Source organism: Grampus griseus (genome assembly GCF_964374135.1).
Source record: "Grampus griseus genome assembly, chromosome: 15".
Taxonomy (NCBI): domain Eukaryota; kingdom Metazoa; phylum Chordata; class Mammalia; order Artiodactyla; family Delphinidae; genus Grampus; species Grampus griseus.
The window spans coordinates 12,002,682-12,019,140 of record NC_139009.1 but is presented as its reverse complement, the minus strand read 5'-3'; positions in this window follow the sequence as shown (position 1 = coordinate 12,019,140).

Sequence of the window (16,459 nt, the reverse complement as noted above, 5' to 3'; positions counted from 1 at the left end):
TTCCTCTCTAAATGGTTCAGAATTTGATGTGTCCAAGGTGATGTAGGTAGTAGGCTTGGGCTTGCAAGCTAAGCTGGTGACAGTATACTCAGCCCCCAGGGAAATCAGAGAGAGAGGCGAGGTGGGCACACAGCGTGGCACAGTGTGGCCTCAGAGGTGAACAGGTAGAGTGACAGGGTACCAATCCTTGCCTCTTACTATAACATGAGGCCCCTCGGCAGCCCTCCGAGGGGCTGAAAGATGACAGGGCGTTTTGTCTCATCCACCCATGCTGGCTAACAGAATAATCAAATCAACAACATCATCCTTTGTTCTTCATTCTTACTTCTGCCAGCCTAGTCCTTGCACCTCACTTCTTGAACCTCTGACTGGACCCCCTCCCTCCAAAGGCCCGTCACCCCACAAGTAATGCTCACCTCTGCCAGAGGCCCTAAGAGATGCTGGGCCCGACCTTCTTTGTGTGAGTCCTGAGAAAACACCCAGGAACCGTATCTACGATTTACAGAGCGGTTACTTGCACCTGCCATTGTTATGAGGTACTTCACACATATTGTTTAATTATAACGACTGTTCCATGCAGTATGTGCTATTTATTATTCTCATTTTGAAGACGAGGAAACTGAGGCATAGGCAGTGATTAAGTCACCTAAAGCCAGGCTGCCACTGAAGGGTAGAGCGAGTCTTTGCACCAAAGCCACCTTCCAGATCTGGACTCTTTACCCCTGTCTCCCTACATCAGGAATTTACTTCCTAGTAAAGTAGAAAGACACATAAATCATTCGTTCTAAACAAGGTGGGAGGTAGAGTGACAGCGACATGAAGATGTTAACTCCAGGGCCCAGACGGGGAGGGGCACCTAGTCCAACTTGGCAGGTGAGGAAGGACTTCCTGCAGGTTATGAGGAGGTGTCAGAGCCGGAGTCCTCAGGTGCGAACACACGAGGGAGTTGCCTGTGGTGTAAATAAGGTTGCAGCACTTTCTTGCTTAAACCCTCTCGTGATTTCCATTGCGAGCCGCGTACAGACCCAAGTCACCCCGAGGTCTAGTCTCTGCGCACTTCCCTGGTATCATCACCCTCTACTCTCCCCCTGGTCTACTAGTATCCCCCTCTCTGATCTTCTCTGTGCCCGGACCGGACCAGGTAATCTTATCCCAGACTCAGTGCCTTTGCATTTCCTGTTCCTCTTGCTTGGAATTCTCTTCCCTCCTCGTCCTGCTTTGCAGCTGAGCCTCTCCAGAACACCTTCCCTTGATCACTCTTGCTAAAGCCATTCAAAGTCCTTCCTTATCACGTTGCTTTATTTATCATCTTCAAAGCATTTACTAGTACCTGAAGTTATTTATCCATCATCTATGTATCTATCTGTGTATCTGTGTAACTATGTATGTATCTATCTATCTATCTACTGTCCATCCATCTATCCATCGCTTGTCTCCCCCCACTGGAATGTAAGCCCCTTGAGCACAGGACTTTGTCTTGTGAACGCTGAATCCCAGTGTCTACGTCAGGCCCTCTGTACATATGGGCTGAATGACTGGCTGCCTGTGGGGCTTCACAAGGGAGATTTCCAGCTGCTCAGGGAAGACTTCCTGGAGGAAGGAGGTCTTCCTTTCCATAGGTTTGGACCCAGTTGGTAGACATTTGGGAAAGAGGAAGAAGTTTCTTATTGGAGTAGAGGTTGACTCTTTCTTTTCCTGTAAGATAGAAACTCAGAGAAATATGAGACATCACAGTGAGCTGTCCTAAGGTACTAGAATGGGTGATAGTCAGGGAGCCCAGAAACCTGTGTTCTTGTCCTCCCTCTTCAACTAATTTATCACAAGACTTCCCCTCCCTGGACTTCTGTTTGCCCATCTGAGAAAGGAGTGGTTGGGACTTGACTGGTCTCTAAACCACCCTTCAGTTCTCAGATTCCAGGAGGATGAAATTTCAGGATCCTTGCGCCGTCACTGCTCACATGAAGCCTTGGGCTCCTCCTTCTACTGTGGCCGCACACACTCAGCCCTGCCACCATTGCACAGATGACTCGGGGACAGCAGGGCTTATTCTGAGCCTCAACCAGGGCCGCAGAGACCCTGCTGTCCCACAGCCTGGGCGGTGGGCGGTGGGCCTGGTACTGGGCTTCCTCCGGACTGAGAATTCGGATGTTAACTCACTGTGGCCACCAGGTGGCACCACTCTCCAAGACATAGTGCTTCCCTGCTAGAAGGTCATTTGAACGCCCTTGGAGGTGGATGATATGCAAAATATAACCAAGGCTGATGTTTGGTAAATATGTTCAGGTGCTGGTTCCCATGGGATGAGAAGGACTTGACACATAACCGGCTACGGGGAAGAAGTAAAACGTGGGAAGGGGGCTGAGGAGAGCAGCCTCCTCTGAGTACCTGTGTAGCCTGTCTGGGGGGGGTGGGGGCGGGGGCGGCTGGCCTGGGGCTGGGCTGGGCGGTCCCTCAGGGCTCACTCTGGCCGGTCGCACGTCCCCGCCCACAGGGCCCCGCCTCCACCATTACCCCATGCAGCGCCCCCACCTCCCCCACCCCCACAACCCTGAGCTCCAGGCCACGAGGATGTTGCAGTCTTCATTTCTGGAGAGAACACAGGACAGTTGTTTCTCTGACCCAGGGGCTCTGGCCTGAGGGCCCTGCAGCTGTCTCTACGCGAGGCAAAGGCGGGCAGGGGCCAGGGAGAGCCCTGAACGGAGCATCTCATCTGAGGCCCGTGCTCATTCTCTGACAAATTCCACAAGCACCCACCGAAACCTTAATCTGTGCCAAGCCTCCCGGAGATGGAGCTGACCAGCCTTCAGGAACCTCTGACTGGCGGGCAGACAAGACAAGCGCATAGAAGGGGTGGCAGAGCCCTGCAAGAAGTGAGATGAATGGTCTACACAGGGGAGAGTGGCTCACACTAATTTCGACGGGGAACTGGCTGGCCAGGAGAGTCCCCTGGAGGAGGTGACACAGGGGCAGGAAGCGAGGGAGGAGAAGAGGAGGACAGGGTTCCAGGCAGAGGGAGCTGTGGGAAAAAAGACCTCGGCTCATACAGGAGAGCCTGGAGTCTGGGGTGCTGGAGGCATTTGGCAGAGCTGGGACTTCGACTTGCAGTGAAGAGACAGCTAGTGCAGAGGCAGGGAGCAGACTGGAGAAGCAGGCGGGAGATGGAGCCTGTGTGTGCCCTGGTAAGGAGCCCAGCATTACCTGAAAGCAATGGATGGTCATCGAGGGGCTTTACGTGGGAGAGTGACGTGGTTGGACCATCTAGAGGATGAGTGCGGCTGTGGCCTGGTGCTGGGTTTAATTGGAGGCTGCGGGGGGGCAGAGCTGAGCCGGGCTGGCAGATGGCAGCTTTGCAGCAAGATCATGACGCCCGACTTAGGGCAGAAAGGAGGCAGAGAAGGGGGCGCCTCAGGAAAAGGAGGGTCTCCACCTGGCAGCAATGTTAGCCAAAGAAAACTAAGCCCCATTGTTTGGGCAAAAGTCATCCTTTTGGTAAAACCATGAGCGAGAGAAATCTTCAAGATGTAATTTATGTGTACATCAGCCTGCAGTTTCACCAGCTGACAGCAGAGGATATTTGAAGATCTTAGCATCCTCTTTCTTTGTTCACTGATTTTTCTCTGATGAAATCGTTTTCAAATCCCAAGTTTAGCATGAGTCGAGATTGTCCAAACCTCAGCTGTATGCACAGTGTCATTTCCCATTTCTCAGGAGGAGCTGGTCTCGATGAAGCATCAGAAACAAACAGATGAGATGGAGCCAGAATCAAATGGCAGGAAAAAATGTGATGATGAAGCCGCGTGGGGACGGGATCCAGTTCCTTCGCAGTTGTTTTCACTTACCGTTTGCATCACTCCTCCAAGCCGCGTCCATCGCCCCCTCTCCCCAGCCACGCTCGCCCGGACAAGAGGCAGCCTGGACTCGGGGACAGGCACCAACCGCTGGACACTGGAGAAGGGCTTCTTCCGAGGCCCATGGCTCCGCGTCTGCTGGGTCCATCTGCTCCCTGAGTTCTGTACAAGACCAGTGTGGGGTCCCAACTGCTCTTCCGGCAGCAGAGCCCCCGCATGGAGGAGAGGCAGCGTCCAGCCTGAAGAATGGGTTTGCAGGGCCCACCTGTCTCTGCAGCGCCGTCATCCATGACCACATCCACAGCAAGGGGACAAAGCAACAAGCCTGGCCCCTGACACGGGGCTCTGTCCTTGACCAGATCTCAGTGGTATCCGCGGGCCACAGCGCACTGACAGCCGTCCCCAGAGCACCAGGGACAAGAAAAGGAGGGCGCAGTCTTCGAAAGGCTCAATTAAGGAGCCATTCCAGGATGCAGTGGTTCTCTCTGTCAAGCCTGTTGGCCGATAGTCCCGAGGGCACTGCCAGCTAGCTAGGCACACTTCGGCCAAGCCGAACTTCAACTTGATGTGACTTAAATTCTCTGAGCCCAGCACGTTTTCCCCAAATGGTGAATGAGAAGGTTTAACTGACGGCCTCTATGTTCCTTCCACCTGTGGAGTCTCTGATTCCATCGCAGGATCTTTACTTACTTATTTAACAGTGTCGCTATTGGGCTGAGCAGAGAAGATTCAAACCAGAACCAGTCAGCCTCTGTACAGGGGCTCACGATCCAGAAGGGAGATAGATGTTCAGATAGACGAAGGTGAGGCTGAGAGCTGTAAAGCAGGGCTTCCCTGGTGGCGCAGTGTTTGAGAGTCCGCCTGCCGATGCGGGGGACACGGGTGCGTGCCCCGGTCCGGGAGGATCCCACATGCCGCGGAGCAGCTGGGCCTGTGAGCCATGGCCGCTGAGCCTGCGCGTCCGGAGCCTGTGCTCTGCAACGGGAGAGGCCACAACAGTGAGAGGCCTGCGTACCGCAAAAAAAACAAAAGAATGCTGTAGAGCAGAAGGACAAAGGACAGGGGACGTAGAGGAGGGGCAGGGAAGGCGCCTTAGAAGCACGGGCTGCCTGCGCTGCTTAGCAGGATGAGGAGGGCCCTGTTGGGCACCAGGGGAGACCGGGCCTGGGCTGCTGAGGACGCAGGTGTGCAAGGACAGGGCTACGTGGAAGGGCCCAGCGTGGGAGGACTGATGAATTATCCACTCAGGCCACGAGGAGGGGAAGGGAAGGCGAGGTGGAAATTGAACCCGAAGTTTCCACCTCAGAGTCCACATCACAAAGGCCTTGAATGCCGTACTGGGAGTGTCAGCATCAGTAGCCATTTCTGCCAGAAACAAGCAGAGGACGTGGGTTCCAAGGGCCCCTTCACGTGCAAGCGCAGCTCTGCGTGCGGGAGAAGACTTAGCAACTGAGCTAGGCTTTATCTCATTTCAGAAGTTCGTTTTCATAAGGTGGGCAGCCATAGCTCCAGGTTAGGTGCTGACTCAGAACAGCAGTGAACTCCCAAGGTCCTATCACAATAGCTACTGCCATTCCCTTCCAGGGAAACCGAGGGGCAGGACAGTCCTGAGGTGAGGCGTGAGTTGACCGATGGTCATGCGGCTGGGTCCCAGAACCCTGGAGAAAGTTCCAGCAGAAGCCAGGATGGCTTGACGTTCACCATGGCCAAAGTTGACCAGGGGCTGGCATTAGTCACTGGGGGACCAGAGGACAGGGCCAGGAGACCAGAGCAGGAGAGAATGTCCCACAGCCTTGGTAAACTGTGTGCCCAGTGGAGACACGAAGGCATGGAGGAAGCACCGTGGACTGAGTTACACGCACCTGGGTCTCAGTATTGAGAGACTTGGAATGAGTCCTCTCACATCTCTTGGCCTCAGTTTTACCTTCCTTGCAGGGTTACAGCGAGGGTTAAATGGAACCACGGATGTACGGCAGGGATGCTGGCTTCCCTCCAGCGCCCCAGTGGCTGCCCAGCTGGGGTACGCTTTCCAGCCCCCTTTACGTTGCCACAGGGCCGTGACACCGAGTTCCAGCCTCAGAATAAAGGTGGGAGCAAGGTCACATGTTGAAGCCTGGCCCATAAAGCCCTCTTACATCATCATCCTCTGTCCTCTCCCTTTCCCACCTGCCAACCAGAGGCTGGTGGCCAGAGAGGCCTTGGAAACCAGGTTTTAAAGATGGCAGAACATCCGTCAGCCTGGTTCCCTGAAAATTTCACGGACCGGAGCTCTCCCACCCACATCCCTAGTCTCCCACCAGTGACTTTCATAAGAGCAGAAAACAGCCTTCCCCTGCACGAAGTCACTGAGATTTCAGATGGATGTGTTTTAGCAGTAACGTTACCTTATCAATCCAGTGTTTGAGGACCTAGCACTGAGCCGGACTTAAAGAAAGTGTTCAAGAAATGAATTCTTTTAACAGATAGTCCCCAGGTGTCTAAGTGTGTGCCAGGTGGTGAGCTAGCCGTTAGACAAGATCTGTGAGCGAGAAGCACCCCCATCTTCAAGGAGCTTACGGGGTGTGGGAAACCCAGGTGAGTAGCTAGGCAATCATCGCGTCGTGTGATTAAGGCGCTGGAAGTGTGGGCTCAGAATGGCCTAACCCGTGGAGGGGGTGTCTCTCCCAGTGCAGGAGAGTCAGGGGAGCGTGCTGTCCCAGTTTCACTTCTGCTTTCTTAGGGGGAGCCCTCCCTGGCTTCTCCGTACACGCACGAGAGGGAGAGTGAAGGGGAGAGGATAGGAGAGCGCCTCCAGGTAAGAGGGCGCAGTGCGGGCAGCTGAGGGCTCACAGCGGCAGAAGCACAGGACGCCAGCGTGAGACGTGACCCTCGAGAGAGAAGCGGCAACCGGATCATGAAGCACCTGCACCCCACATGGAGAAGCGTGGGATTTACCCCCAAACAGTGGGATGCGGTGGAAGAAACAGAGGTGGGAGAGAGACAGGGAAATACTTGCCCTTCAGATGCATTCCTCCAGCTGAATGTGGCCCACACGTCAGTGCGTGACTACCAGGAGGATGAGAGGTCCGACACTGGCTCCTGTCCTAATCCATAGACAGTGGCTGGTAGTGACATCAGCTAAAGCATTTGACCGCTTGCTAGGCTAAAGGAACCATCGAAACTCTTCAGCACCTATGACCTATTTTAATCTCTTAACAGCCTATACCAGTACAATTATTTACCCAGTTTAAAAGTGAGGAAACTAAATATGACCACGTTAAATAAATCGCTGGAGGTAACAGAGACCACCCAGGATCTCTAACTCCAGAATCCACATCTAGGTCCTTAAGCTCGGTACTCGGGTGGGGAGCCCAGAGGGAGAGAGGCAATAAAGTGAGAAAAGGCAGAAGATCCCGCGAGACTTGGTGGAGCCTGACCAGGAGTCAGAGCGATGCACAGCCTCTGGGTCCCAGCAGCCGGTGGGAGGTGGTACCACCCACTGTCTCAGCTTCCCAGGACTCATCACAACATGGGTGGCCTAGCACAGCAGGGATGTATCCTCTTACAGTTCTGGAGGCCAGAGTCCACCGTCAAGATGGTATCAGGGTTGGTTCCTTCTGGAGCCCCTGAAGGAGTGTCTGTTTGCTGCCTCTGTTCTAAGTGTGGGTGGCTGCCGGCAGCCCCCAGCATCCCTGCCTTGTGGTTGCCTCACTCTAGTCTCTGCCTGCACTTTCCCTTCCCGTGGCCTCCTCCCCTTCCCTTCACTTACAAGGACACTTGTCATTGGATCTAGGGCCTACCCTAGTCCAGGATGATCTCATCTTGAGATTTTTTAAGTAACTTACATCTGCAAAAACTTTTCTCCAAATAAGGTCCCATTCACAGGTTCAGAGTGACGTATGTCTGGGGAGAACACCATTGAACGCACTGTGCCCACCGAGATTGGGAACCCAGAAGGAGAAAGATGTCCTGGGTAAACCATGATGTGTTCCCTTTTTAATATGCTGGGATTGAGGGGTATGTGGGATTTCTGAAGAGCAATATCTGGTAGGTGGTTAGATGGATGAATGGAAAGCCCCATGTGAGCCATCAGTGCCGGGGACTCAGAAATCTTCAGTGAGGCTGTGGGAGCAATGCCCCTGGGAATACATGTTGGGACAAAGAGAAGAGGGTTAGGGCAAAAGAGAGGGGACATTTTAGGGTCAGAGAAGAATGAGGAGCTTGTATAAGAGCCTGAGAAGAAGTGGCCCAAGTGGCTTGAGCCTGGCTGGGAACTCACAGAACGAAGAGAGGGTCGAGGTAGGAGGGGGTGGGCTTGAGGGTAAAAGCCACAGAGATGTGACAGGAGATCCCGGCAAGTGGCGGTAGGTTTAGCTTCATGGAGATGTTTGGGGGCCTCAGTGAACACAGCTTCAGAGGAGGGTTGGGGGTAAACTCCAGATGCATAGATGACGCTTTCATCCTGATTGTGAAAGGCAAGAGAGAGAGACGGGGCGGGGTTCAGAGGTGGACACAAGATGGAAGCAACTCAAGCGACAGAGGAAGATCCAGGGAGGGAAAGACCGAAAGGCAAGGCAAGGAGAGGACAGTCACCGGGGAGGACGTGCAGGAGCGAAGGAGTCAGAGCTGAGACAAGACGAGAAGAGCAGGGCTTGCTTTTTGGCTGTAGAGAAGGAGTTTTTAAGGATGGGAATGGATATAAGCAGTCGGTAGGTGTGAAGTCAGGAAGTAGAGGAAGATGTATTCTCGCCACCTATTTTCTCTGCAAAGTAGACGATCAGGTTATCTTCAGGGAAGGAGTGGGAAGTGGTGGGTGGGCAGTTTGAGAACCGTCAAGAAGATTTTAAATAGCTACGATGGGAAACAAACTTGACTCAGGAACAGAAGGATTTCTTGGCAGCCTCGCGTTGGAGACCATGAACATTACTGGGCAGCAGTCTGCACGGCTATGTGGCTTTCCCCAGAGGTCCCTGGGAGGCTCAGACGGTTTCACAGGTGCAGAGTTAGGGACACCCGAGGAAAATGCAACAACAACAATAGCAGGACAGGACTGGAGGGTGTTTGCAAAGAAGATTGAAGAGATAGACCCTAAAGCCCACGCTAAAGAAGAAAGGAAGGAAGGACAGAATGGATTTGACAGCAGAGGAGAGGGGTCAGGGCACTGGCAATTTTGATGGACAGGAGGATGAGGGGTAGAGGAGAAGTGGGCGGACAGAAGCACAGGAGGCTGTGCGTAGTCAACTGTATGTTGAAGAATCTGAGGGGCAGCAGCTCCAGAAGATGCAGTAGACTGTGTGACAGACTGCGGCCCCCAGGAGCAGGGAGGATGCTGTCTTAGGTCAAGTTCCAGAGAAGCAGAGCCTGAGGCAGGGATTCTCATGCAAGTGATTTATTGAGGGGGTGCTCGCAGGAGAAGGGGAGCGAGGGAAGCAGGATGAAGCTGGCAAGAAAGCCAAGCAAGGATGCGGTCTTGCCTGGAGACTTGGAGCTAGGGAGCTCTGGAGCACAGATCGCACCATCGAATTGGCTCCAGTGTGAGGCCAGAGGCCAGCCTTTTGTACCCTGTGCCAGTTATCCATTGCCCCCCAGCACAAGGTGGCCCCATTTGGGGCAGCTGTGAGCAGTTGGCCGCTCACACATATAGCACTTTGGAGACTGTGGCCCAGTATGAATAAGGGGGTCAAGACAGGGCACCAGGAGCACCACAGGTGCAATCCCACTGCCAGAGCCTCCACGGAAGGAAGCAGGTGGGGAAGCTGCATCCTCAGGGGTAATCAGACTTCGACACGTCAGGATCTAGAATATTTGGTAGCGTCCTAAGAGGTGTGGGAGACTGTTTCCCACAGACCAGTCATCTCAGGAGGCCAAGGAACAAAGTGTAGTGAGAGAGGGAAGGGGAAGGTGTTGAGCAGCACAGAGTAGGTGATATGTCTGAGAAGGGACAGGTGACCCAGAAGCTCTGAGGTTAATTAAGAAACCTAGAGACAGAAGGGCCTGTTGGCATAGCTGCTGCAAGGTCTTTAGCTGAATTCACCCCAGCCAGCGCCGGTGCTAGAGGACCAGGGCTCTCTGAAGAGATCACCTCCACCCCAGATGGATCCTGCTCTGACGGAGCCCCCAGCCTCATGAGCAAGGCATCAGGTCAATGATTGGTCCCAGAACTGCTGCCCAGAATTCCTCCTTCCCAAGAACCACCCTGGAGCCTGACACTCCCACCTGGACCAACAACATCTTCATGTCTGGAGGCCAGTCCTTTGGAGGGATGCACAGGCAGCTCTGGCCGCGGAAAGGAAGCTACCGCTCCATCTCCATCTGTCCAACTCTCTAGCCCATCTCGAAGGAGGAGCTCAGGCAACACCTGTCTTCCTGGGGTCAGTTTAGGCAGCAGAAGATCTGTGTTCTAGTCTCGGCAATCAGAGGTGGCAGGAAGTCAACCCGAGGATCCCACAGTGCAAGGAATGACAAGAAAGCCATCGGGTGTGTCCGTGCAGTGAGCTTTACGTCCTGAAGACCAGCCAGCCACATGGAGAGAGGGGAATTCTGTTCTACTGCAACCACGGCTGTGGGGCTGGTCCTCAGTGGACATCCTGATATTGGACTCAGTTTGGCGAGGTCTTAGAGCAGAACAGGAGCGGGATACAGCACTGCAATCCCCCAGACCATGCGTCAGCAGCAGCCGCCTGGGAATGCAGATGATTTTTCCTGGAAGCTTCTTTCCCTTTAGAAGCCGTCCTTGTACCTAGAAATGAATCATTTGGGAGGGCTCCTGGAAAGATAGAAATCCCACCTATTTGCATATCTTGCCCCCTTTTTAATAGTTTATTCTAGTTTGGTAGATGAGTGAGTAAATGAATGAATGGGAATCCTGTACTAGATGTCCGTGATGATGGCCAGAGCGGGCTCTGTGGCCCCTTCTAGCTCTGGATGTCATGGGAGGCATGAGGAGAAAACATTTTCAGAACTGGGGAGCATGTGGGGAAGGGATTTGGGTTTAGATTCAGTTCGGTTTGGGTTCTGATCAAACTTGGCGGCAGCAGGCCTGTCCCTCCACCCTGAGCTACCACAGCACAGGCAGTCTCGTAACTCACCTACAAGTGAACCTGCCTCAGCATTGACTTCCAGTCCCAAGAACCAGGAGAAATCCCGTGAACTTCTGTGTATCTGACCCAAGGTGGAGGAACAGCCCAGATCCCAGGAGCCATCATTCAGGTAAATGAGAGATGACTGAAGTCAGTGCTAATTCCAGAGTGAGTTGGGGAGGAGATAGCAAAGCAGCAAAACTTCCGGTCCTTTTTCAGATTCGAGAATTCACATCTTTGCAGAGACCCTTGGGGGTGTGGCCTGTCATCTTTTCAGGCCAATGAAGTTCCCAAATAATCACAGCCAATATCTTAGTTTGCTAGGGCCGCCATAACAAGTGTCACAGACCCGGCTGCTTAAATAACACGTTTTCTCACAGTTCTGAAGGCTAGAAATCTGAGATCAAGGTGTCAGCAGGGTTGGTTTCTCCCGAGGCCTCTCTCCTTGGCTTGTAGACGACCGCCTTCCCCCTGTGTCTTCACATGGCCTTTTCTGTCCGTGTGCCTGTGTCCTAACTGCCTTTTCCTATAAGGAGACCGATCATATTGGATTAGGTTCCATCCATATAACCTCATTTTAACTTAATTACCTCTTTAAAGACCCTGTCTCCAAATGCAGTTGCATTCGAGGTACTGGCAGTGAGGACTTCAATACATGAATTTGGGGGGACACAATTCAGCCCATAAAAACCCATAACCAGTTACTGAGTGAGCTGGCACAGTAGGGCACGAACAGAAAGCCACTTCATTTTCTCTCATTGTTCCTCATGAAATGCTCTCAGTGGATGTCCCCTCCCACCACATCCCCTGGATGAAGTCTCAGGCTGGTGTCAGCTTCTCCAGACTCCCTCAATAAATAAACCAAATAGAAAGTCTATTTCGGTCTACAGTACAAAATCCCAGACTCCTTGTGCCATCGAAAGCTTCTCTCCTCCTCTCCACTTTTCTTCTCCTCCCATTATTTCCAGAACTCGCCGTCTTTCTCACTGTGCTTCCACCGCAGGCTGTAGCACTCAGCCATGACCCCCTTTCTGGGTCAGGTACACATCTCTATGTCCCCCCGATTCCAGAGGGTCATGGGTCAAGCTCTCCAAGCGGGTTTACTGATGCTCCCTCGTAGGATGTCAGGTGGGAGGCGGGCAGAGTGACCCGCTGTCCTCTCTCCCAGGAGCTGGGAGAGATCCTCAGCAAACTGAAACTCTCTCCAAAAAATCTTCCCTGTCTACTCTTCAACCTTCTTTGTGGCTAAGGACTGAAAAGCACATTTTGCAATTTTACACATGCCCTGCATAGTTGTTTGTCACGTATTTTATTGGTGTCAGCCTGTGGGGATCTCAGCAGAAACTGACACCAAAAGTCTCAGTTTAACATCCAGTAAGATTTTTTTTCACGTAACTTCAAAGTCAACAGACGTCTTAAGAGCACCTTGGAGATACAAACCCAGTCTCCGGGAGAAGGCGCCGGCCCAAGGCTGCCCGGGGGGTGAGGGGGGTGTGAGTAACTGAACCTGCCTTGCAACCTAGATTTCATGCCTCCTGGGCTGTGGTCCTCTCAACACTCCATCATCAGACTGAATCTAAATTGACACGATTTCAGACCCTTGTTTTCTTAAATGAATGATACATCATTAAACATATATTCATGCAATACGTTTGAATGTGGTTAAAAAACGCCTCCCACTCTGCATGGTACAGAAATCTTTTGTCTCCAGTTCCCTAGGAATGCTATTGTCTAGAAGGATCTGACAGCAAGGGGAAGAGGGGGGGGAATAAATCATTATCGAGGTCAAGGAGAAGAGCTTGGCTCGGCAACCAAAAAATCACGCCTTCTGGTTTGTCCCCAGCACGGCAATCCGTTCCTGGGTTAAAATACTGTAACTTCTCCTCCCTCCCTTACCCTTCTTTCTCCCGCCCCTCATTCCTGCACACTTCCCCCAACATGAGGACTTGAAATTGTGGAAGTAGAGCTCCCATCTGCTCACATCTTCTCCTATCACCATGGTTACTGGGCCCAGAGTAGTCTCTGTGGAGACGGAGGCAGAACAGTAACCAGGGACAACTCCACTGCAAGAGGCTGGGAAAGGCAGGATCATTGTTTTACCCCCAGTTAAACCGGTGTGCCCATACTCATGTGACCTTGTTTTAGTAGCATGTCAGATTTGAAAGGCCTTTGATCCACGACAAAAAATATATGATGATCTGGGTAATTCCCTACCACTACATTCGGAAACTCTACCTTCAGGGTGTGCTACATGTGAAATGCCGGACCGAGTGGTGTGGACCATGGGAAGGTGGTGGCCAGGTCTCAGCCCGACTCAGCCGGCACCCCCTGAATAGTCCAGGGTCCAGGCCCACGTGGGGGCAGGGAGTGGAAGTGGGGAGCAGGGGGGAAGGGGTGACTTACTAAATCCAGCACAAAGGACATTGGGAAAAGCTGAAAACACTTACAATTCCCGAGCCCCCATGGTTTGATTCGTCCCCAGAATAGCCTCGCTGCGCTGACGTCTCACGTCCTGTGCCCAGCTGCCTTTTTTTTTTTTGCCAACCAGGTGGGATCTGTATTTGTTGTGCTCTGGGCTCAAAGGCCACGGGGAGGTGGAGAATGCTGATGCCAGAAGAGGTCAGGGAAGCTTCCCATTCAGTAAGGGAGAGAGCGAGAATCAGAAAGGCTTAGCTTCTAGGCTAGGCTTTGCCGCTCTCCGAGGACTGCCATCGGTCATTTCTCTTTCACTGAGATGGTACAGCAGCCGAGAGTTGGCCGAGCGGAGCATCTCAGGCCTGGCTGCGCACTGGAACCACCCGGGAATCTGTCCGAAGTACTGCTGTCTGGCCCAGCCCTGGACCATTCAAGCAGAGTCCTGGAGAGCTGAGCTCAACAGTGTTTTAAAACTTTCCCAGACAACACTGATGGGAGGTCAGTCGAAAGCCACTGGACCAGAGGTGCTCCAAGATGCTTGCCTGGGTTTACCTGTTTGGGTCACGTACAACCCCAGTAATCTCACTGGCTTATTAAAACACATGGTCATGTCACAGCCACAGGTGGATAGGTCAGCTATGACACTGCTGGCATCTCCCAGCTCAGCCGGGGTTGGCTGAGCTTGGCCCTAGAGGATGGGCTGGGCTAAGGTCTGCCCCTACAATGTGCGCTCATTCTGGGACCAGCAGCTCTAGGGCGTTTCTCTCCTCATGGTAAAGTCGCAGGATGGAGACATGGTGGCGCCTTGCCCTGACTCTTAAAGCTTCAGATCAAAACAGGCACCTGTCTCTTCCACCCACCTTCCATTAACCAGTGCAAACCACGTGGCCAAGGTCGGGTCAGGGCGACAGACAACATTCTACCAGCAGGGAATGAGAAGAGGGGAGGGATGAGTGGCCATCACATGACCTCAGCTACCCCAGGTGAGGGTGACGAGCGAGCTGAAAAGGCACCAACCAGAAGCGTTATCTGCTGGGCTCACTCACCGAGCCCAGCCTGTATTCTGTCTCCTCCAGGCTCTTTCCCAGGCTCCCCCGGTTGAGAGAGCCTGTCTGCTTCTCTGACCTTCCCCAGGCTTGACTTGCGTCCCTCCCACTTAGCTGTCTGCAGTGAGATTGTGGGAGCTCAGGCACGAGATTTCCCTCGCTGCCCCCTACAGGCGGGCGCGTCGCAATTGTCGCCACTGCTTGATGTGTGGATGGAGGAAGCGCCAGGAAGCTTCCTGGGGTGGGGCTTGAGGCTGGAGGAGAAGCTCAGGGGTCGCACGGCTCTTCCTTTTCAACCGCCGAGAGCTGCCTTGAAACATGGCTGTGGGATGGAAAGAACAAAGGCTTTGGAGTCAGAGACTCAGGTTCAGATGACAGCAGTACCATTCACTAGTTCTGTGATCTTGGACAACTCTCTCTGCCATACGATGCCTGGGATGGCTTCCCCGTAACGTGGGAATAATAGTAATTTGCAGGATGATTATAATTTTTCAAGCCTGCTGTACACAGTGTTGCCTCTGGGCCTTCAAACACTTTCCCCGTTTCACGTTACCCAGCTCTCTGCCAAGCCTCATCTCGTCAGAGGCCTTCTTTCATATGAAATACTGCCCTCCATCTCTCTGCCCTGTTTACTTTCCTGTTGTGCTATTGACACTCAGTTTGTTTGTTTATACATTGAATTATTGCTGTGTACTTTCCCAAACATGATGCAGACGCAGTGAGGAACTGGAACTTTGCTGTTTTAAACATTTGAAAAATCCCTGTATCTCCAGTGGGTATCATGATACCCAGAGGCAGTTTATTAAACACTTCTGGAATGAAGGAACTGTGAGGACTGAATGAGAGAGTCCGTGTCTGAAAAGCCCTCACACAGTGCCTGGTGCACGGCGCATGCTCAGTAAAGGGCAGCAGTGCCCGTGTCCAGCCTGCCCCCGCTCTGAACCCAGCCTGGGTCTCTCTGCTCTGGGTCCGGGGACACAGCCGGCCAGAGAGAGCAATGAGCCTCTGGGGCAGCAGCCCGCGGGCAGACTCAGGCACACAGTGAAGACTTTTCAAGCCATTTGCCCTCTTCCTCCATCCTCAGCAAACAGAAGAAACTTGATCTTGAGGGGCCAGGGAGTCCTCCATCATCTTTTATTTCTTCTGCAAGCCCAGGACCCATCGTCACCCAGATTCAATCTGTGAATCCCACACTTTCAACTCCTTCCTAAGTGTCTTCCTCTGTGGAAAGCAGAAAACTTTAAGTGGGAAAACTGAACTCTAAACACACGTGTGATTCCATTTTGTCCCATTAGGAAAGCCTCTCTCATAGAATGCATCAACACGAATTGGGAGCTTGAAACTATTTTATTAAATAGTAAATAAATAAACCCACAGTGGTGACTTTGGCCCCTATAGTCTGAGACTTACAACCTAATGCTGACAAAGTGAGGGATTAAAGCAGAGGCAGTTCTGTACAAGAAATTTCAGTACTTTGGCTTAAAGGTCAAAAACCCTGCTTCATGGGTGTTTTTCAGATTTGGGACACTTTGCTGAAAATCAGGAGTCATGATGCCACCTTACTAAGGTGAAGTGAGCTTCACAGTTTCACGATTAAAAGGTCTATTGATCCGAGGTCTATAGCCCAGCTCTTGTGTGCTGAGCAGTGGCCCAAACCTTGGAGAGACACTTAAACCTAGTCCCTGCCCTCAGAGACCTGCCTTTGTGGTGGAGCCCCAGCCGTGTTCACACATGGTGTACCCACTGAGGGTACACTGATGGAGAAGACACGCCTGGTCCCAGACCAAAGGAGGGAGGGAGAGACCTTGGGGGCAGGAGTGCAGAGCAGGAAACTTGCTTGGGAGGCACTTGAACTACGTCTTAAAGGCAGCAGGTGTTCAGCAAGCAATCCAAGAAGGGGAAGGTGTGTGGGGCGAAGGAACGTTTTGCACGAAGTCTTACGGGGGTGAGGGGAGCAGAGCCGGCTCTGGGAACAGTGCGCTATTTCTAGGGTGGGAAAGATGAGGGTTTCTCTCAGAAATCTTTCTCTCAGAAAGATGATGTTCTCTCTCTGTGTCTATCGAAAAGAGTACCAAACATTGTCACATGTGAT